General features: G+C 41.8%; 1 protein-coding gene across 1 annotated transcript in view; it reads right to left on the bottom strand.

Moving 5' to 3' along the window:
• JCAD (junctional cadherin 5 associated) overlaps positions 1-23,375 on the bottom strand; it is a 141,161-nt gene that overhangs the window by 72,181 nt on the left and 45,605 nt on the right. Inside the window, 1 exon segment of the mRNA XM_044294673.1 lies at positions 9,818-9,879. The gene's annotated coding sequence lies outside the window, so the exon portion shown is untranslated.

Raw genomic sequence — 23,375 nt, 5'->3', positions numbered from 1 at the left:
GTCTCATTTTTTGTGGGATGAGGTGACGTTTTCATTGGTACTATTTTGGTGTACATGAGACTTTTTGATCACTTGGTATTACATTTTTTGTGAGGCAAGGTGACAAAAAATGTCTGTTTTGGCATAGTTTTTGTTTTACATTTTTTACAGCATTTACCTGAGGGGGCATTTCATGTGATATTTTATAGAGCAGGTTGTTACGGATGCGGCAATACTCAATGTGTATATAATTTTCATTAGGTTTTACACAGTAAAAGCTATTTTCTGGGAGCCCAATTTTTTTGGGGGGGGCAATTGTCTTAGGTAGGGGCTCTTTTTCTGAGAGATGAGATGATGGTTTGATTGGTACAATTATGGGGTACATAAGACTTTTTGATCACTTGGTATTACATTTTTTGTGAGGCAAGGTGACAAGAAATGGCATCGTTTTTTTTTATAATTTTTTTAAAAGCATTCACCTGAGGGGCCATCTCATGTGATATTTTTATAGAGCAGGTTCTTACGGATGCGGCAATACCCAATGTGCCTATTATTTTTAATTCTGTTAACCACTTCCAGACCGGGCCATTTACCCCATTCCTGACCAGGCCTAATTTAGCAAATCTGGCATGTGCCACTTTATGTGGTAATAACTTTGGAACACTTTTACTTATCCAAGCCATTCTGAGAAATTTTTATCATGACACATTGTACTTCATGTTAATGGTAAATTTTAGTCAATATGTTTTACCTTTATTTATAAAAAAAATCGAAAAGTTAACGAAAAAATGAAAAAATGCACTATTTTCTAAATTTGAATCTCTCTGCTTTTAAGACAGCTAGTGATGCCTCACTAATATTAATATTTATTAATTAACATTCCTCATATGTCTACTTTATGTTGGCATCATTTTAGTAATGTAATTATTTTTTTTTTAGGATGCTAGAAGGTTTAGAATTTTAGAAGCAATTTAGGAAAAAAGGACCAGTTCAGTACTGAAGTCACTTTGTGGGGCTTACATAATAGAACCAACCCATAAATGACCCCATTTTAGAAATGACAGTCCTAAAACTATTCAAAACTGGTTTTAGAAATGTTGTTAACCCTTTAGGTATTCCACAGGAATTAAAGCAAAATAGAGGAGGTGAAATTTGAAAATGTCACTTTTTTTTGCAGATTTACCATTTTAATAATTTTTTTCATGGAACACATCAAGGGTTAACAACAAAACAAATCTCAATATTTAATAACTTGATTCTGCAGTTTGCAGTAACACCCCATATGTGGTCATATACTTCTGTTTGGGCACACGACAGGGCACAGAAGGCAAGGAGCGCAATATGGCTTTTGGAGGGCAGATTTTGCTGGAATAGTCTTTGGACACCATGTTTCATTTGGAGAGGTAACCCCACAGTAAAAACCCACAAAAAGTGACCAAAATTTGTAAACTACACCACCCAAGGAATTTTTAAGGGGAGTAGCAAGCACTTCACTCAACAGCTATTTCATAGGCTGTGAAAATTAAAAATTACTTTTTTTTTAAGGCTACTTTCACACTAGCGTTCAGAGCGGATCCGTCTGAGACGGATCCGCTCATATAATGCAGACGGTGGCCCCGTTCAGAACGGATCCGTCTGCATTATATTGTAAAAAAAATTCTAAGTGTGAAAGTAGCCTCAGACGGATCCGTCCAGACTTTACATTGAAAGTCAATGGGGGACGGATCCGTTTGAAGATTGAGCCATAGTGTGTCATCTTCAAACGGATCCATTGTAAGTCTGGACGGATCCGCACGCCTCCGCACGGCCAGGCGGACACCCGAACGCTGCAAGCAGCGTTCAGGTGTCCGCCTGCTGAGCGGAGCGGAGGCTGAACGCTGCCAGACTGATGCATTCTGAGCGGATCCGCATCCACTCAGAATGCATTAGTGCTGGACGGATGCGTTCGGGGCCGCTCGTGAGCCCCTTCAAACGGAGCTCACAAGCGGAGCCCCGAACGCTAGTGTGAAAGTAGCCTAATATGAAAATGGTGCTTTAGGCCCAAACTTTCTTTTTCACAAAAGATAACAGGAGAATATCCCCCCCCCCCCAATTTGCTACTCACTTTCTCCTGAATACAGTAACACCCCAATTGTGGTCGTAAACTGTTATTTGGGGATACGCCAGGGCTCAGAAAGGAAGGAGCCGCATCCGGATTTTCTAACATGGAATTTTCTGTCATGGTTTTTAAGAACAATAACTTTTTAAAATGTTTGTTGAATGAGCTGTGTGAGGGCTTATTTTGTGCGAGACAAGCTGTAGTTTTTATTGGCACAATTCTGGGGTATATTTGGCTTTCTGTTTGCTTTTTATCTCATTTTTGGGAGGTGAAGTCACAAAAAAAGCAGTTTCGTGTAATTTTTCTATTTTATTTTTACATCGTTCACTTGATGGGATATGGGGTAGATCAGGGCCGCACTATACTTGGTATAAATTTCGCGGCCCGGAAACAGGTAGCTTTGCCAGAAAGAAATGCAAACGCTGTGAGGGGGCACGTGTGAGCATTACTACTGTGAAGAGGGCACATATCTGGCATAACTACTGTGAGGGGGCACATCTGGGCATAACTACTGTGAGGGGGCATGTGTGAGCATTACTACTGTGAAGAGGGCACATATCTTGGCATTATTACTGTGAGGGGGCATGTGATGTATACATGTGTGTAATGTATGTAGTGCAGTATGTGATGATCACACACTGCACTACATACATTACACACATGTATACATCACATACTGTGCTGTCACCTTCTTCTGCAGGTCTACCTTGATGTCTGGTCTTTAGGCTTCCGTCAGATCCTCCACCGCCATGCTTGTGCCGTGTGCCCGACACCACCAGGAGCCGGCTTCTCCTACAGCAGGGGCGATCTATCGCTCCAGTGCCCGCCCAATCTTACCAATCAGGAGCGTAGCTAGAAATGACTGAGCCTCATAGCAAAAAAAATGTATGGGCCCCCCCTCCCGGATCTCCCACCCCCACATACCTATCAGATCTCCCACCCCTTCCAGAGCTCCCACCCAAACACCTCTCCAGGACCTCCCACCCCAACATCCCCACACCCCTCCCTAGTTCCCCCCGTGTCATCCACAGATATCCCCCTCAGTGTCATCCACAGATATCCTCCTCAGTGTCATCCACAGATATCCCCCTCAGTGTCATCCCCAGATATCCCCCTTAGTGTCATCCACAGATATCCCCCTCAGTGTCATCCACAGATATCCCCCTCAGTGTCATCCACAGATATCCCCCTCAGTGTCATCCACAGATATCCCCCTCAGTGTCATCCACAGATATCCCTCTCAGTGTCATCCCCAGATATCCCCCTTAGTGTCATCCACAGATATCCCCCTCAGTGTCATCCACAGATATCCCCCTCAGTGTCATCCACAGATATTCCCCTCAGTGTCATCCACAGATATCCCTCTCAGTGTCATCCACAGATATCCCTCTCAGTGTCATCCACAGATATCCCCCTCAGTGTCATCCACAGATATCCCCCTCAGTGTCATCCACAGATCTCCTCCTCAGTGTCATCCACAGATCTCCTCCCCACCCAGAGCCGCTTCCTAGCTAATTTATTCACTGCACTTTCCTCTGTATAATTGAAGAGAAGGGCAATTTTCTCACACAGGCGCACTGGCAGAGGCCAGGAAGATGGTGCATGCGTACTTCGATGCCTCTGCCACTGCGCCTGTGCGAGATTACGGTGCTTCTCTTCAATTTCACAGAGGCAAGTGCTGTGAATAAATTAGCTAGGAGGCGACGCTGGGCGGGGAGATTGCAGGCACAGGCAGCATCGCTTTGCTGCTTGTGCCATTCGCAGCACGCCCTGCGCTGATAAAGTCCTGTTACTGCGCGGGCCGCATGACACGGCTTCGCGGGCCGCATTTGGCCTGCGGGCCGTAGGTTGGGCATCACTGGGGTAGATAATGTGATATTTTTATAGATCCGGTCATTACAGACGCAATGATACCAAATATGTCTATTTATCTATTTCTTTTTTTACGTTTTACATAGTGTTGAGCAAGCATGCTCGGCTGAACTGCTGTTCGGCTCGAGCATCGCTATGCTCGGCACATCCGAGTGCTCGGCCGAAAACTGGGGGTGCTCGAGTACAATTTAATACAATGAAAGTCAATGGGAGACCCGAGCATCAAACCAGGCACCCCCTGCTCTGAAGAAGAGAGGGTGTCTGGTTCACAAAAAAAGGTTAGAAATTGATGGCTTCCACATACCTGGCTTTTGGCATATAGCCTTTGTGTGGTTGTCTATTGTATGTCATAGATAATAGGAGTACAAGACGCATACAGCTATCCTCTTAATGCTGTTTCCAAACCATTTTGATGGGGTTTCCATCAATTTCTAACTTTTTTTTGTGAACCAGACACCCTCTTTTCTTCCGAGCAGGGGGTGCCTGGGGTTCTCCCATTGAATTCCATTGTACTCGGGTGCTCGGTAGAGCACACGAGCATACCGATGTGTTCGTCTAGAGCACACAAGCACTTTGGTGCTCGATCAACACTAGTTTTACATAATAAAAACATTTTTAGAAAAAAAAATCATGTTTTTGGGTTGCCATTTTCTTAAAGCCATATTTGTTTTCATTTTTCTGGCTATAGTCTTGTGTGAGGGCTTGTTTTTTGTGGGCCAAGGTGACGTTTTTATTGCTACCATTTTGGGGTACATACGACTTTTTGATTGATTGATATTATGTTTTTTGTGAGGTGAGATGACAAAAAAAACTGTTTTGGCATATTTTTTTTTTACACCGTTCACTTGATGAGGTAAATCATGTGATATTTTTGTATAGCGAATTGTTACGGATGCAGTGATACCAAATATGTCTATATTTATATATATATTGATTTTTTTACATTTTAGGCTACTTTCACACTAGCGTTCGGCTGTCCGCTCGTGAGCTCCGTTTGAAGGCTCTCACAAGCGGACCCGAACGCTTCCGTCCAGCCCCAATGCATTCTGAGTGGACGCGGATCCGCTCAGAATGCATCAGTCTGGCGGCGTTCAGCCTCCGCTCCGCTCAGCAGGCGGACACCTGAACGCTGTTTGCAGCGTTCGGGTGTCCGCCTGGCCGTGCGGAGGCGTGCGGATCCGTCCAGACTTACAATGTAAGTCAATGGGGACGGATCCGTTTGAAGATGCCACAATATGGCTCAATCTTCAGGCGGATCCGTCCCCCATTGACTTTCAATGTAAAAGTCTGGACGGATCCGTCTGAGGCTACTTTCACACTTAGAAAATTTTATACAATATAATGCAGACGGATCCGTTCTGAACGGAGCCACCGTCTGCATTAATATGAGCGGATCCGTTCAGAACGGATCCGATCGAACGCTAGTGTGAAAGTAGCCTTACACAATAAGAGCATTTTTAGAAAAAAAAATCATGTTTTTGTGTTGTTTTTTTCTAGCTATAGTCTTGTGTGGAGGCAAATTTTTTGCGAGATGAGGTAACGTTTTTATTGCTACCAGTTTGGGGTACATACGACTTTTTGATTGATTAACATTATGTTTTTTGGGAGGTGAGCTCACTAAGAAATCAGTTTTGGCACAATGTTTTGTTTATTTATTTTCTTACGGCGTTCACCAAATGATATTATTATAGAGCCGGTTGTTGTGGAGGCGGTGATACCAAATATGTCTATTTTATTTTTTTTCCTTCTATTTTTTAACATTTTTTAATTAACGGATTTGGAGGAAAATAGTTTTTTTAAATGTGAAACTTGTTTTATTTTTTTCAAAACACTTTATTTTTTATGTCTATTTTATTATTTTCTTCTATTTTTTAACATTTTTTAATTAACGGATTTGGAGGAAAATTGTTTTTTTAAATGTGAAACTTGTTTTATTTTTTTCAAAACACTTAATTTTTTTTATGTTTTCAATTTTTTATTTTACACTTTGTGTCCCCCATAAGGTCATACAAGACCTCTGGGGGACATTTAACTTCATATAATTTTTTTTTAACTATTGATTTCTCCTGCAACTGGAGCTGACATAGTAGCCCCAGTCACAGGGGAAATACACCCCCCAGAGAGGCTGTACAGCATAATACAGCGCTGTACAGTGCAGGACTGATCGAGGTCTATGGAACATGCGACAGCTCCCGCACTTTCCTGACTCTGGTGGTTACATGACCACTGGGCCGGGACAGGAAGCGGCATAGCTGTGTATACAGAGATCTAGAAGGCAGGGACACGCAGGAACGTTCCCAGGAACTGGACTGTGATCTACTTGTTCTATGACATGTTAGTGTCAGATGTACTACTAATCCTATTCTGCACTTTAGTAAAGATAGACTGATTTATTGATATCAACTGGCCTGGTTACTGACGTCATCATCTGCTGGCCACTGCTTCCACACTCCTGCCTTGCATTCTGCCGAAACACTTAACATCAAAAGCACCCCAATCACCACCAAGCAGGAGCCTAGGCTCAAACTGACCCATGAAGGAACAGGTAAATCCCCCGGTGGGCACCCACCCCCTGAAGAAGAGGCACAGTAGACAGACTGCACTGCATATACATAGGCAGTCCATTATTAAAAATGATCAGGTGGCAGAGATGACTTCTAGGCACAGAGGCAGGGCAGGGAATTCTATAATGATTTTGAGAATGTTGCTGCTGCCTGCCTTTGTGTGAACAGGTGGTCTTTGCATGTAGCTATACAGCAGGCCCCCAGAATGAATTTTAACGAAGGGCCATAGGCACCCCAGTCCAACAATGCAGGAGCCCCTAGACCAGGGTGTACTCTAAAAGGAGGAAAGGGTGCACCCTTCAGCCAGTGCACAGTCCAAGGGACTGCCAGAGAGTGGGAATTGCCACTGTCAGTATTAGTTTGGCCTCAGTGCCAAAACTACCACTCCCATTCTCCTCTCCCCTCTCCTGGGCTCTCTGCACTTGACCATCAGACCACCCATTAAAAAAATACTACGGTCCTTGTCCATTAAATTACAGAGACAAGGATAAATGAGACAAAAGGAGAGGGGTCTCTGCCCACAGCTTACAATCTAACCAATCTAAGGGCTCTCATTCACACGACCATATGTATTTTGCAGTCCGCAAAACGTGGATCCGCCAAAAAAACGAATGACATGTGTGTGACGTCTGTGTTGCATCCTTTTTTTTTGCGGATCCATTGTAACAATGCCTGTCCCTGTTACAGAAATGGACAAGAATAGGACATGCGGAACGGACATGCGGAAATACGGACACGGAATGCACAGAGTCATTTCTGTTTTTTTTCAAGCCCCATTGAAATGAATGCTTCCACATATGGACCTGTAAAAAACGGAGCGGAAATACGTTTGTGTGCATGAGCCCTAAGTGGAATGGAAGGAGTGACACAATAGGTAAATGGTGCTGATTTTGTCCGGGGGTGCAGCCCCTTGTGTTGGCATGTGAAGCATAAATAAGGCGGCATTAATCTGTCTCACTGCCATTGCAGATATAAAGTAGTGAGTGATGCAACAAGTGGGGCTCATTGAGGACAGGGTGGAATGGAAATATTTGTGCCCAATTTGCGGTTGAAGAAGTGGGTTCTCACTTCTTAAAACTGGGAGCTAGTAGCAGTGATTTCCACAGAATGAGTGCAGCACAGGAGAAGTCCCTCACATTCCAGTGATGTAACCGAATATAAATATTTATTCAAATTTTTATTTACACCTTCCAATACAAATAGAAGCATGTAACATTTGATCATTACCAATTCCAATTAAAACAGGTTGCAGAGCTTCACTGGCGTCAGGGGCTGACTGGGAACTTAAAGTGGCCTGGAAAAATACGAAAAGTGGCCCCGTTTTGTAGTTGGGGCCAAACTGATGGAAGGCAGGACCAGTAATACCATATTGGGGCACATTATACCACTCCAAAAGAGCCAAATACTATAGTCCATCACAAAATACTGCCAGCAGCACAAAATACATCCCCAAAAACTTCCACTGGCTGGCCCCCTAGGCACCGGCCCACCGGAAAATTTCCCTGTGAGGTCCATGAGCAATCCGCCCATGACTGACGTGCGGGAGGGCACATAAGGACCTGACTGCTTCAGCCAGCAGTGGTGGGCAGACCCTGGAGCTGTGAAAAGCTTTCGCCCCCTCCTCTCTTCTGACTCCACTGCTGTCCGTATGTAATGCAGTAATGCAGTAATGCAGTCTGCCATCTGCTGGTGAAAGGTGAATATCTCCCATTTAAAGTTCACCTTTCACTACCAGATGGCAGACATCACTACATCTGTGTAAGGCCTCATGCACACAACCGTTCCGCAAATCGCGGATCCGCAAAAAACGGAAGCCGCCCGTGTGCTTTCCGCAATTTGCGAAATGGAATGGACGGCCCATTTGCGAAACGGGGGCCACGGAACAGAGCAAAGGATGCGGACAACATTCTTTGCTGTCCGCATCTTTTGCGGCCCCATTGAAGTGAATAGGTCCGCATCTGAGCCGCAAAAACTGCGGCTCGGATGCGGACCAAAACAACGGTCGCATAACCCCCATAACTCCCTTCCCCCAAATGGGCACTATGCAGGGACGCACACAGACCCCATGGGAGACTAAGTATGGGTCTCCCCGCTCCACCTAGTTCCCTAATACACATGCATTAATCAGTCCTAGGCAATGAAGAATGCAAAGTGCAATACCCCAGACTTGTAATGAATTTACATTTATTTTACTATTTAAATAAACATAAGACGTTTTAGTGAAAAAATTATTGGAATAAAAACAACCCCTGGCCTCACCCACTTTATTTAATTTCTGAGGCAGTAAAGTGGAACAGGTGCTTCATAAATATGGCGCTCATTTTGAATAGCATATTTCTCAAACAAGTGGCATGTGCACGTTGAAAATCTCCTGCTTCCCATCTATTACAAAAGTGTCTGCCTGCAGCCACCAGAAGGGGGAGCTCACTGCTTAGGAATGTATACCGTAATAATCTCTTTGTACTGAGCTTCCCCTAGTAGTGTCTGCATGAAAATGCAGTGTTTTCACATTGGGAAGAGAAGGAGTTCAGCCGCAGGCTCCACAGCAGTTGCCTGGTCTGTCTCCATTGCAGGTACACCACTGGCGCCATAACTTCTCGGGTCACTATTGGGGGCCATTATATTTACAGGAGATACTGTATCTATTGGGGGTTCTAGGAGAACTATGGGGGTGTTATAACTATTGGGAGAACTATAGGGGCATAATAACTACTGAGGGCTCTATGGGGGCTTATGGAGGTGCTGTATTATTACTGGGGGCAACCTGGGGCATTATTAGTATTGGGAGTTTATGTGGGAAGAATTATTATTATTGGGCACAATATGGAGAGCACTACTTCTAACAGGGGAACTCTCAGGAAGCATTAACACTACAAGGGGCACTACTATTAATGAGAGCACTTTGGGGATTATCTATTTAGCACTGTTATTTCTATAGTATAGGGGACATTGGGGAACACAGAAGGCACAGTACTAGGGGTAGCAGCAGGATGAGAATGTTGGGGCACCAGTAGGGGGAGGATGAAGGAAAAGTGAGGAATGTACGATGTCTCTATGCCAAACTCTGCAAAGATGAGCCGTGGCTAAAAGAAGCTGTCATGTCTCTGTGTTGTCTGGGCCAAATGGAGAAGATGAGGACAGAGAACATCTACATTAGAGGAGACATCACTAGATGTAAGAGGTATATAGCGCTGTTTTCTCCTGTATGTGTGATAGCGCTCAGTGTAAGGGCTCACTGTATGGGTCTCTAGAAAGAAAGAATAAAAATGCTTTAATCAATGATAATTGTAGTAGAGATACTCACTGGAGGGATATTATTCCTGGCTGGTGTCAGACATCAACTCTTCTCAAATCAGACTGCCTAACCTGTGAAAAAGAACACGTGTTACTTTACACAATGTGATTTTACTTTTTTACATAAATATTGCATTAGAGGGATTTCCAATGTACTGTGAGCCCCTGTGATCAGTTCACATCACCTGGACAACACTGGTGTACATATGACCTTTTTATTGATCTTCCCCAAATTTAATTTTGGTTGCTGAGTTGGCCAAATAATAGTAATTCTTTCAGTTCTTTTATTTTAATAACCTGAGGATAGGTCAACAGTATTAAACTATTGGAAAACCCCTTTTAACCCCTTCTACCCTGGGCCAGTTTTTACCTGCCTGCCCAGGCCATTTTTTGCAAATCTGACATGTGTCACTTTATGTGGTAATAACATTAGAACACTTTTACTTAGGCCTCATGCACACGACAGTATTTTTTAACTTCCCGCAAAACGTGGTTCCGTTGTACCGTGATCCGTGCCCGTTTTTTCTTCCGTGGGTCTTCCGTGATTTTTGGAGGATCCACGGACATGAAAAATGAAAAAATAAAATCTAAGTCAAGTTTGCCATTGAAATGATAGGAAAAAACTGACACGGATCACGGAAACGGATCACGAACACGGATGACAATCTTGTGTGCATCCGTGATTTTTCACGGACCCATTGACTTGAATGGGTCCGTGAACCGTTGGCGGTGAAAAAAATAGGACAGGTCATATTTTTTTCACGGCCAGGAAACACGGATCACAGATGCGGCTGCCAAACGGTGCATTTTCCACGGACCTATTGAAAGTCAATGGGACCGCAGATAAACACGTTAAACGGGACAACGGCCACGGGTGCACACAACGGTCGTGTGCAGGAGGCCTAATCCAAACCATTCTGAGACTGTTTTCTTATGACACATCCGCAATTTTAAAAAAATGTATTTATCTGCTTTTAAAAAAGGTAGTGATACATCATAAAATATTTATTACTTAACATTCCCCATATGTGTACTTTATGTTGGCATCATTTTGAAAATTACATTTTATTTGGGACGTTAGAAGGCTTAGAATTTTAGAAGCAATTCTTAAAATTTTTAAGAAATTTTCAAAAAAACACTTTTTAAGGATCAGTCACTTTATGGGTCTTACATAGTAAAAAAAACCCACCCATAAATGACCCCATTTTAGAAACTACACCCTCAAGTTATTCAAAACTGATTTTAAAAACTTTGTTAACCCTTTAGGTATTCCACAAGAATTAACGGAAAATGGAGTTGAAATTTTTAAATTTCACTTTGGCATATTTTCCATTTTAATCCATTTTTTTCCTGTAAGACAGCAAGGGTTAACAGCCAAATAAAACTCAATATCTATTACCCTGATTCTGCAGTTTACAGAAACACCCCATATGTGGTGGTAAACTGCTGTAAGGGCACACGGCAGGGCTCAGAAGGAAATGAGCTTCACATGGTTTTTGGAAGAAAAATTTTGCTGGTTTTTAGACACCATGTCCCATTTGAAGCTCCCCTGATGCACCCCTACAGTAGAAACTCCCAAAAGTTTACCAATTTTGGAAACTATGGGATAACATGACAGTTTTATTGATATTATTTTGGGGTACATATGATTTTTTTATCGCTATATTTTAGGGGTTTTTTTGAGGCAAGGTAACAAAAAAATGGCTGTTCTGGAACAATTAGAATTTTTTGTTTTTTACAGTGTTCATCTGACAGGTTAGATCATGTGCTACTTTTATAGAGAAAGCTGTTACAGATGCGACAATATCAAATATGTCTACTTTTTTGTCTTAGTTTTATATAATAAAGCATTTTTGAAAAAAATTATGTTTTTGTGTCTCCATTTTCTGAACTCTACTTTTTTTTTTTCTGCTGATCGTCTTGTGCAGGGGCTCGTTTATTGCAGGAAGAGTTGAATTTTTATTGGTAACATATTTGGGTACATATTCAATATTACACTTTATGCTGCAATGTGACAAAAAAATTAGTTGTTTTAGCACAGTTTTTTTTTTTACGGTGTTCATCTGGGGGTTAGGTCATGTGATATTTTTATAGTGCAGGTTAGTATGCACGTGGCAATACCCAATATGTGTACTTTTTTATTTAGTTAAGTTTTACAGAATAAAAGCATTTTTGAAACCAAAAAAATGATGTTTTAGTGTTTCCATATTCTGAGAGCCATAGTTTTTTTATTTTTGAGGCGATTTTCTTATTTATGGGCTCATTTTTTGCCGGGTGAGAAGATGATTTAATTGTTACTATTTTGGGGTGCGTATGACTTTTTTTTTCTTTTTCTTTTTTTTACAGTGTTCACCTGAGGGATTAGGTCATGTGATATTTTTGTAGACCTGGTTGTTACAGACGTGGTGATACCTAATATGTCTACTTTTTATTTCACATTGACACAATAAAAGCATTTTTGAAACAAAAAAATTATGCTTTAGTGTCTCCATATTCTGAGAGCCATATTATTTAATTTTTTAAATTTTTTTTTTGGCAGAATGTCTTATGTAGGATACCATTTTTTGCGGGATGAGGTGATGGTTTGATTGGTACTATTTTGGGGGGCATATTACTTTTTGATTGATGATGTAAGGTGACCAAAATAATAGCTTTTTTGGCAGTTTTTATTTTTAACAGTGTTTATCTGACGGGGTATATTATATGATTTTCACGCATGTTTGCTAGGAGATGATCGGGATGGGGACCCGATCATTATTATTTTCCCTTATAACATTGTTATAAGGGAAAATAATAGCATTCTTAATACAGAATGCATAGTTAAAAAAATCAAAAAATTATATAACTCACCTTAATCCACTTGATCGCGCAGCCCGGCTTCTCTTCTGTCTTCTTCTTTGCTGTGCACAGGAAAAGGACCTTTGATGATGTCACTGCGCTCATCACATGGTCCGTCACATGATCCATTACCATGGTAAAAGATCATGTTATGGACCATGTGATGAGCGCAGTGACGTCATCAAAGGTCCTATTCCTCAAAGAAGAAGACAGAAGAGATGCCGGCTGTGTGAACAAGTGGATTAAGGTAAAATTTATTTTATTTTTTTAACCCCTCCAGCCCTATTGTACTATGCATTCTGTATTCAGAATGCTATTATTTTCCCTTATAACCATGTTATAAGGGGAAATAATACAATCTACACAACACCTAACCCAAACCCGAACTTCTGTGAAGAAATCCATGTTCGGGTCTGGGTACCACATTCAGATTTTTATCACGCGCGTGGAAAACACATTGCATCCGCGCGATAAAAACTGAACAACGGAACGCAATCGCAGTCAAAACTGACTGCAATTGCGTACCTACACTCGCGGGTTTGCCGCAACGCATCCGGACCTTATCCGGACACGCTAGTTTGCAAGGCATCGGGCTTCCTTCTCACCCATTGGGTCGCCGTCACCACAGCGCGGGGAACCGGTGGGAAAGCTCACCCGCTGCAAACACCCTCTTTCTATGCCACGGTCAGAGCTGACTCATGTGACCAGCTGTGTCATGTGACTAGGGTTCTGATTTTACAAATAACACAGCATCTTTTGTGTGGACAGGAACCCATTTTCTCTATGTATTCCTATGGGAGCCTGTCTCATAGGAATAAATAGAGAAGTAACCGACTTTCAGTTTTTTAGTTACCAATCATGTATGAAAATGTTGTTATACTTTTAAATAACTTGTACTTGCATGTATTCACTTGCTTCAGAGGACTGAAACGTCGCTATATGGGTGAATAAAGGACACCACTTTTTTCACAAAAAATTTGATGTGCTGCTTCTTTTTCATATATATATATTTGAGCATTAACTTTTTTACTCACATAACTTAGATTGTGAGCCCTATTGGGGACAGCTTGATGCTAGTGTCTGTAAAGATCTGTAGAATATAATAGCGCCATATAAGTGCATAAAATAAATAAATAAATAGATAAATATCTGGAGAACATTTTTCATTTCTGTTTGTGGGCAGCAGCTCACACAAGACATACAAGTACCTATATCTTCCAGGATGCATTGCAATTAGTTGAGGGTACGGCCACACGGTCAGTTTTCCTGATACAGTTTTGGAAGCCAAAATCAGGAGTGGATCATAAAAGGAAAGAAAATATAAAGGACAGATATAAGTTATTCTCTTTTTTTATATATATATATATATATATATATATATATATATTTTTAATTCACTACTGGTTATGGCTTCTAAAACTGCATCAGGAAACCTGACAGTGTGGCCGTACCCTAAGGCCCCATTCACACGGGCGTCGCGGGTGAGGGCCGGATGCGTTCAGGCTGCATTGTGGGAAACCCGCACGAGTAGGCACGCAATTGCAGTAAGTTTTGTCTGCGATTGCGTTCCAATGTTCAGTTTTTTCCGCGCGAGTGCAAACTGAATGTGGTACCCAGACCCGAACCCGGACTTCTTCACTGAAGTACGGGTTTGGTTTTGGTGTTCTGTAAATTTTATTATTTTCCATTATAACATGGTTGTAAAGGAAAATAATAGCATTCTTTGGCCTCATGCACACGACAGTATTTTTTCACTGTCTGCAAAACGGGTTCCGTTGGTCCGTGATCCGTGACCGTTTTTTTCGTCCGTGGGTCTTCCTTGATTTTTGGAGGATCCACGGACATGAAAAAAAAGTCGTTTTGGTGTCCGCCTGGCCGTGCGGAGCCAAACGGATCCGTCCTGAATTACAATGCAAGTCAATGGGGACGGATCCGTTTGACGTTGACACAATATGGTGCAATTGCAAACGGATCCGTCCCCCATTGACTTTCAATGTAAAGTCTGGAGTCCCATTTATACTATCGGATCAGAGCGTCCTGGTTGCCATGGTTACCGATCGGAGCCCCAGCGGTTAAAATGGGACTCCGAACGGAACTCCGCTGCCACCAATGATCGGGGAGGGGGGGGGGGGGCGGCCGACTAGCCGGTATTGTCTTCTTTCAGGACCTGCAAAAGGACCTTTGGTGAGGTAATTGCGCTCACCACGTGGTGATAGTGGTGACGTCAGCGTAGGTCCTGCTGAATGAAGATAGAAGGATCTTCTATCTTCATTCAGAAGGGCCTGCGCTGACGTCACTGTGCTCACCACGTGGTGAGCGCGATTACGTCAATAAAGGTCCCTTTGCAGGTCCTCAAAAAAGAAGAAAGAAGACGATGCCGGCTGCACGATCAAGTGGATGAGGTGAGTTAATTTTTTTAATGTTTTAACCCCCCGCACATTTTACTAAGCATTCTGTATTAAGAATGCAATTATTTTTCCTTATAACAATGTTATAAGGGAAAATAATACAGTGAATAGACCTTAATGGGGTCGGGGTTGCTTATCCCTATCATCTCCTAGCAACCATGCGTGAAAATCGCACTTGCTTGTGGATAGTTGCGATTTTTACGCAGCCCCATTCATTTCTATGAGGCCTGCATTGCGTTAAAAACGCAGAATATAAAACATGCTTCGATTTTCACGCAACGCACGAGCGATGCGTGAAAATCACCGCTCGTCTGCACAGCCCCATTGAAGGGAATGTGGTGCAATGCGTTCACCTCACGCATTGCACCCGCATGGAAAACTCGCCCGCGTGAAAGGAGCCTAACACCTTCCTCCCCTGCATACAAAAAAGTCCCTCAGAGCCCCAGAGATAAATAAGGTATGTAATGCTCCCATAATTTCCTTCCCCACTGTCTACAGGGAGATATAGATACATATTTCTATGAATTTAGAAGTAGGGATGAATAAATAAAAGATGAATGAACAACTTCACATATTTCAATATAACATTACCATGTTGGTACAGAGAGAAGGAAGAGAGCAGGGAATCTACTACGCATGTTAGTCCTCCTCTGAATGTAGGAGAAGGTTGACCAGAGAGATAGACAGCAAGGGGCGCTACCAGAGAGGAAACTATAATGTACATAAAAAAAAACAATTGGGGTCATTTATCAAACTAGTGTAATGTAGAACTGGCTTAGTTGCCCCTAGTAACCAATCAGATTCCATCTTTCATTTTCCAAAGGAGCTGTCCAAAATGAAAGGTGGAATCTTATTGGTTGCTATGGGCAACTAAGCCAGTTCTACTTTACACCAGTTTGATACATGACCCCAAATATTTTTATTGCATGTATATTGCTATAATATTTTACTGTATGCCTTATTTATTGCATAGGAATAATTTTCATGGGATAACCCCTTTCAGCAGCACAGAATTATGACCTATTTAGACCCTTTCATATGAGCGAGTTCCACACTCCACACTCGCAGCATGAGTATGCAGCAGCTCCCGCCCTGAACTCCCAGCACTGACAGTTCTGGAATATATTGGATAACACTGACATAATGCTGTCAGTGTGTCACGACCATTGACAGGGAAACACACTCACACAGTGAGCCCTAACAGGAACCCAACCTGCTGTCCCTGACTACTTGCAGAGCAAGCCCTAAACAGCAAGTCCACAACTGGTCGACAGTCCCTATGCTGGTAAGTGCAGAGAGCCAAACCAAGCACCTGCATTAAAAACTGCAGGGACCTGTTCAAACAATAGAAAACTGACAAATACACAGAGAAGGGTTGAACAGAAATAGGTCAAAGCCAGGAGGTCAATACAGTACAAAATCGCAGAGCAGAGAGAGGTCCAAGTCAAGCTGAAGTTAAAACCAAATAGCAACATTCAAAGAACGCACAATAGCAACAGAAGCACAGCAAGGGAAAACCTATAACTGGCAAGGGTGCATTGCCAGCAGGTTGTTTAAATAGAGCGCTGAGCCCCTGGATCCAAACCTGATAGATCCAGGGACTCAGCATCCCACTGGACTAAAAACAAGCAGTCCGGAGATAGGCAGGCTGAGCAGCCACTCAGCCTGCATCACAAACATACATGGGTGATACAAATAACTACTAATCTCCCCTAGTCAGCATGTGCGCTCACATCAACAGGGGGCGTAGCTTATGTGACACATCACCAGGGGGCTTGGCTTAAGCAGGACACGGAGAGGGGTCAGGGCCGAAGTGACGCCTCATCAAGGGGCGTGGCCTAGGCAGCACAACACCAGGGGGTACGGCCTGGCAGCGCGTCTGACACTGCGCTGCAGTGCCCCAGCCCTAGACTGCGGCGCTGGAGCTCAGACAGGTAAGTTGGTGACACAGTTTTATTCAATACATTCCAGAACTCTAAGGGTTACATAGCATCATAAATCAATATAATACTATGCGACCCCAGCAGAACTGGGAGGTCAGGACGGGAGCTGCTGCATAATCACAATGCGAGTCCGGAGTGTGGAACTTGCTCGTTTGAAAGGGGCCTAAGGGTGGACATTAACAAGCTCCCATCAACTATGGACGTTCCAGTCTCCAACTGGCGAAAAATGTGAAAGCATAACACGACCATAACACAAGTTTAATGTTGTGATCTCTGGAATAAATAACTGGGTAAGAACTACAGTAAAATATTATTTAATTTATACTCTTGGCATGCAGAAGGAGTAATGTGGACCAATAAAGAGAACACCCAGAAGCTTCTCGTAATTCACCCTGTATAGAACATACACACAAATACGATTTTAATAATTAATTATAAAACAAACGCAGAAAATGAAATATATGGCACTTGTGTTAGCTCATATCTACCTAACTCAAGTTTGTTTGTTTTTTAAGGAAAAAAGTTCTAATCTTGGACCATATGTCATCGTATAGGGTGCTGTCACACATAATGGCCTCCTCACGGCCACAATGCTACTAAGACCTGCAGGTCCTTTCAGATTCCAAATGAAAGAATCTGGTAATCTGGTCCCTGCAGTTTGTTAATGGCTGCCTGGTTTTTTGGCACACCACAAAAGGAAATTTGAAATACAAGGTTAGAGAGTCATGTGCCCTCTCATTATACAGTGGATAACCATTATGTACATAAATACAGAAAACTAATTTAAAAGCTAAGGACAGCTTTGAATGCATTTTTTTATTACTGCACTGTACTTTTCTTCTGCAGCCTGCATGTTTCACATACATTGCAGGGTGCTCAGTCCTATTCAGTGTTAAACCTGTCACATGGCTGTTTAACAGCTTGGTCTACGACCCTTCTCTCTCCTGTCCTGTACAATCTCCTAAGGCTACTTTCACACTAGCGTTAATATTTTCTGGTATTGAGATTCATCATAGGGGCTCAATACTGGAAAGAAATGCTTCCGTTTCATTGTCAATGGGGACAAAACGTAACTGAACAGAACGGAATGCACCAAAATGCATGAACAGAACGGAATGCACCAAAATGCATTCCGTTCCGTTCTCATACCGGAGAGTAAACCACAGCATGCTGCGATTTGCTTTCTGCCCTGGGATGCGTAGCAAGACAATGGGGACGGATCCGTTCTGTCACAATCTGACACAATAGAAAACGGATTCCTCATTGCTATGTTAAAGATAATACAACCGGATCCATTCATAACAGATGCAGATGGTTGTATTATGAGTAACGGAAGCGTTTTTTTTTGCTGAACCCTGCCGGATCCAGCAAAAACGCTAGTGTGAAAGTAGCCTAAGCTGATTTATGTTTAACTTTTACTCGAACTGGAGCTCAAAGCAAACATACAAGCTGATGAAGAAAAATGAAGAAGAACTGTTTAATAAAGATCTACCGTATGTTTTAAAACCAAAATAAGTACAATGCAGTAATAAAAATAGATTCTTAGTTTTATAAGATGTATCCATTTTATAATGAGAGGTTTTACAACTTTCTAATGTACCTTGTATTTCAAATTTCCTTTTGTGTTAGGCCCCTTTCACACGAGCGAGTATTACGCGCGGGTGCGATGCGTGAGTTGAACGCATTGCACCCGCACTGAATCCTGACCCATTCATTTCTATGGGGCTGTTCACATGAGCGGTGATTTTCACGCATCACTTATGCGTTGCGTGAAAAATCGCAGCATGCTCCTCTTTGTGCGTTGCGGTGCGATAATCCACGCAACGCAGGCCCCATAGAAGTGAATGGGGTTGCGTGAAAATCGCAAGCATCCGCAAGCAAGTGCGGATGCGGTGCGATTTTCACGCATGGGTTCTAGGTGACAGTCTATTCACTGTATTATTTTCCCTTATAACATGGTTATAAGGGAAAATAATAGCATTCTGAATGCAGAATACATAGTATAATACTGCTGGAAGGGTTAAAAAAATAAAAAAGTTAACTCACCTTATCCTCTTGTTCGCGTAGTTCGTTCCCGGTCTGTTCTTTGCTAGCTGTGGGCTTGGGCTAAAGGACCTTTGATGACGTCAGATCACATGCTCCATCACCATGGTGATGGACCATGTGATTGGAGCATGTGATCTGACGTCATCAAAGGTCCTTTAGCCCAAGCCCACAGCTAGCAAAGAACAGACCGGGAACGAATTACGTGAACAAGAGGATAAGGTGAGTTAACTTTTTTATTTTTTTAACCCCTCCAGTACTATTATACTATGTATTCTGTAGTCAGAATGCTATTATTTTCCCTTATAACCATGTTATAAGGGAAAATAATACAATCTTCAGAACATCAATCCCAAGCCCGAACTTCTGTGAAGAAGTTCGGGTTTGGGTACCAAACATGCGCGATTTTTCTCACGCGAGTGCAAAACGCATGACAATGTTTTGCACTCGCGCGGAAAAATTGCGCATTTTCCCGCAACGCACCCGGCTCTTATCCGGGCAAAAAACATGACGCCCGTGTGAAAGAGGCCTTAATGTAATGGCCACTTATGTACAAAACTTTGCCCACCTGTGGTGGTCCATGGCCTCATGATTTTGAAGATCCAAAATCTTTTTCCTGCATGCAGCCACCGGAAGTTGAGGACAAGGCCTAAATTGTATCAGCTCCCTCTTGTAATTAGTTTTTCACCTTGTGTCAGATGGACATGGTCAGCACAGGTTTTCATCTTCTGGATGGAATTGGAAACACGCTATTCAGAAGTAAATGAGAAACTCGCAAAACTTTTAAATATACGTACCTTGCTGCTATTTACAGTACACTACATTGAATTCTGAATGAACGATGTGGGGTCCTTAAGGAACCTAGGCCTCAAGCTCAAAGTCATTATCTGGTGTGATAATATTTTTTTAAATATAACAAGCAGAATGGCTTCAAAATGTGAGTAATGTTTATATTTTAACCCATTTAGCCCCTTTATATGATTTTTTTTATCCTGCCAGACATCCCTGTTAACCATAAAAAAGGAATTAAGTCAAAACAATGCTTCATATGGCCTTCATATTAAATGAGTGGAAGTTCACTGTTGTACAAGAAGCAGGCCCGTACAATACTGACCTCCCACCCCCATGAAATTTGGAGTCATCTGCATTTGGAAACAAGATTCCGCTCTCTTATCTTAATTGCACAACCTTGGAAACTATCTGTGCTGAAACACAAAACTGACTTCTCCTTGTAATAAATCACATGGAGGTATGTGAGTTATTCCTCCCTGATACCAAAGCTTTAAGCACTTCCAAGAAACCTTAAGTGGGCCAAGGAGGACTGAGTATTACAATCATAACCTAAAAGACCATGAAAGGAACTTGATTTTGGAGTAGATGATTTGGTACTTTTTAGGAATCTGAGACTCTGATCATTTAAAGTAGGTGAGCCAAGGAATGTATGTCATAACAGAGATAAGCAGATGGCCATTTATTAGTTTCGGAGTAGCTTGTATCTTGTTCCTCAAAGGTGTCTGAATATAAAAACACATCTTGAATACCAAATAAGAATAAATATGGTCTAACTTTACAAACTTTATAGAAATAATTGAGAAAAACACAGCTTTCTATGCAGACTATGGCCTGGGAGGGTTGTTGTTTTTTGTATTTTTCAAATATAAAAACTGGGTGGATGGTTTTATGGATATAATTTTTTTAAGTCACTCGGTGTATTCTACTTCCTGTCTTTGCTCTTTAACATCCTCCTTGTTTGGGCTTTTAGAATGGCAAACAGCTTTCCGTAGTTTTCTCAATCAGACTGTCATTGTGACCAGAGAGAGCTCCCCTGTATGACTCCATTAGAGCATCACACATCACACTGATCAATGCAATGCTTTTATGTGGGCATCTATATTTAGGCCCATCAAGAGAACAATACAGAAGTCATACCGTTATCCCGATTCTACACCTACGATTATAATACGGATTACATTGCAGATATCTATGAATATTGAGATTTCTTTATTTATTTCTACTTATTTTTTAACCTGAAGTCTAGAAATCTAATTAATAGAAGTCTGTTATGCCTCTATGGAGATTAATGTAAAATTTTAGGTAAATCCATATTCAAAGGAAACCAACTTTTTTTCAGGGTTCTTTAAAGGGGTTCCGCAGTTTGGAAAACCGCTACTTATCTGATGCGCATTATAATCCCACTGTAGAGAATGCAAGGTTCCACTAATACCAATGAACAAGCATGGCACCCAGAGGTGTCCTGGGCAGATTCCCAATGCACTTAACATTTTGGGGGAAAAGTAGCAACATTTGACAAGGATGTACTGTAGGTGGTGAAGAGGTGGCATTCACTATTGGGCTCTGGCCACAGATGAGGTTCCTCTGCAACAGTAGTATACCTGGAGATTTTCCACTGAAAAAGTCAAGTTACACCTCTGTCTGGGGGAAGTCACCTATGCTGGAAATGGGTAAATTTAATCTTTAACCCCTTAATTACCAGGCCTGAAAAGGCCTTAATAAACAGAAATTTTTTTTTGTCTTTGCCTCTCTGCATTTAAACAGCTAAAACTTTTAAATGTTTTCATTGACAGGGTTTTATGAGGCCTTGTTTTATGCAGAAGAAATGTAATTATTTTTCAACATTGTTCAGGGGTACATAAAATTATGGTATAATTTGCATAATTGTTTAGCTGAGTAGGTATAGAAAAAAGCTATCTTTGGCATCTTTTTGGTTTATTTTTTATTATATTGTTGTATATAAATATATAAATTATCTGATAAATGAATTCTTAGGGTTACCAAAGTCATGTAGATACCAAACATGTATTTTTATACAAAATGTGCACAGTAAAATGTATAGTATTCTACACTAAATAATGGCTTTTTTTTTCTTTTTTTTAAATACATTTTTTATATATTTATAAAAAAAAATTTAATCCATTTATGGGATTACTAGTTATTACTTATAAAGTATTAGCATACTCCTGTATGCTGATACATTATGCTCTGTGTCACTATAAGGCCTCATGCACACGGCCATTGTGCAGCCGTTTCGTGCATTGGGGACCGCAATTTGCAATGTCCATGCGGCGGCCGGGACGGATCGAGACCTATTCAACTTGATTGGGTCCATGATCCGTCCGGACCACAAAAATAATAGAACATGTACTATTTTTTGCGGTGTGGAGGCACGGACAGAAACACCACGGAAGCACTCCATAGTGCTCCTGTGGGGTTCCATGCCTCCGTTGCGCACCGCAGCTCCGGATTGCGGACCCATTCAAGTGAACTGTTTGTGGGCCGCAATACGGCCACGGCCGGACAACGGCTGTGTGCATGAGGCCTAACACACATTGCTATTAGGGCAACACTTGTGTGCCCTAACAACAGAAAAACTAAACAAATAGCCCTGGGATCCTTTTTTGTCATTCAAAGGGTTAACATCCAAGATTGGAGCTCCCTCCAAGCCCAGCAGGAGACTGCACTAAGATCTGTTAGTAACAGCCAGTCCTTATGCATGAGAGCTCCTGGAGCCATTAAATCTCCTCTGCTGCAGGCTGAGGCCCTGCACTGCCCACCATCAAATGACAGTTGTCATTAAGAGTTTGTTTGGGGCTACTATGGTTTCTGATATAGTGATGGCATATCACTAGGATAGACCGTTACTTCATGATCGTGATGTTCTGACCACTGATAATGATTATGATAATTAGGGGAATGTAGTATTGATGTAGCGCTGTATCACTTTTGCTATTTTTGCTTTGCGTAATGGCCCGCAAACACTCACCTGTGCAGAGAGCTTCAGATAGACTCTTTTCAAGTGAATATAATGAGCAGTTGTAAGTACACTGTAAGTACACTGCACCACCGTTAGTACTATGCCTTGAAAAAGTTTTCATACCCCTTGAACTTTTCCACATTTTTCAGGTTACACCCACAAAATGAAACAGGATTTTATGCGATAAACCAACACAAAGTAGCAAGTGTATGTGAAGTGAAAAGAAATTGATACATGGTTTTTCAAAAAATTATAAATAAAAATCTGAAAAGTGTGGCGTGCATTTGTATTCAGCCCCCTGTATTCTAATACCCCTAAATAAAATCCAGTGTGACCAATTGCCTTCAGAAGTCACTTAATTAGAAATTAGAGTCCACCTATGTGTAATGTATTCTCAGTATAATTTCAATTGTTCTGTAAGGCCTCAGAGGTTTGTAAGAGAACATTACTGATCAAACAGCATCATGAAAACCAAAGAACACACCAGACAGGTCAGGGATAAAGTTGTGAAAAAGTGTAAAACATGGTTAGGTTATAAAACAATATCCCAAGCTGTGAACATCT

Source organism: Bufo gargarizans, chromosome 5 (genome assembly GCF_014858855.1).
Source record: "Bufo gargarizans isolate SCDJY-AF-19 chromosome 5, ASM1485885v1, whole genome shotgun sequence".
Classification (NCBI taxonomy): Eukaryota; Metazoa; Chordata; class Amphibia; order Anura; family Bufonidae; genus Bufo; species Bufo gargarizans.
This window is presented reverse-complemented; position numbering and strand designations above follow the sequence as displayed.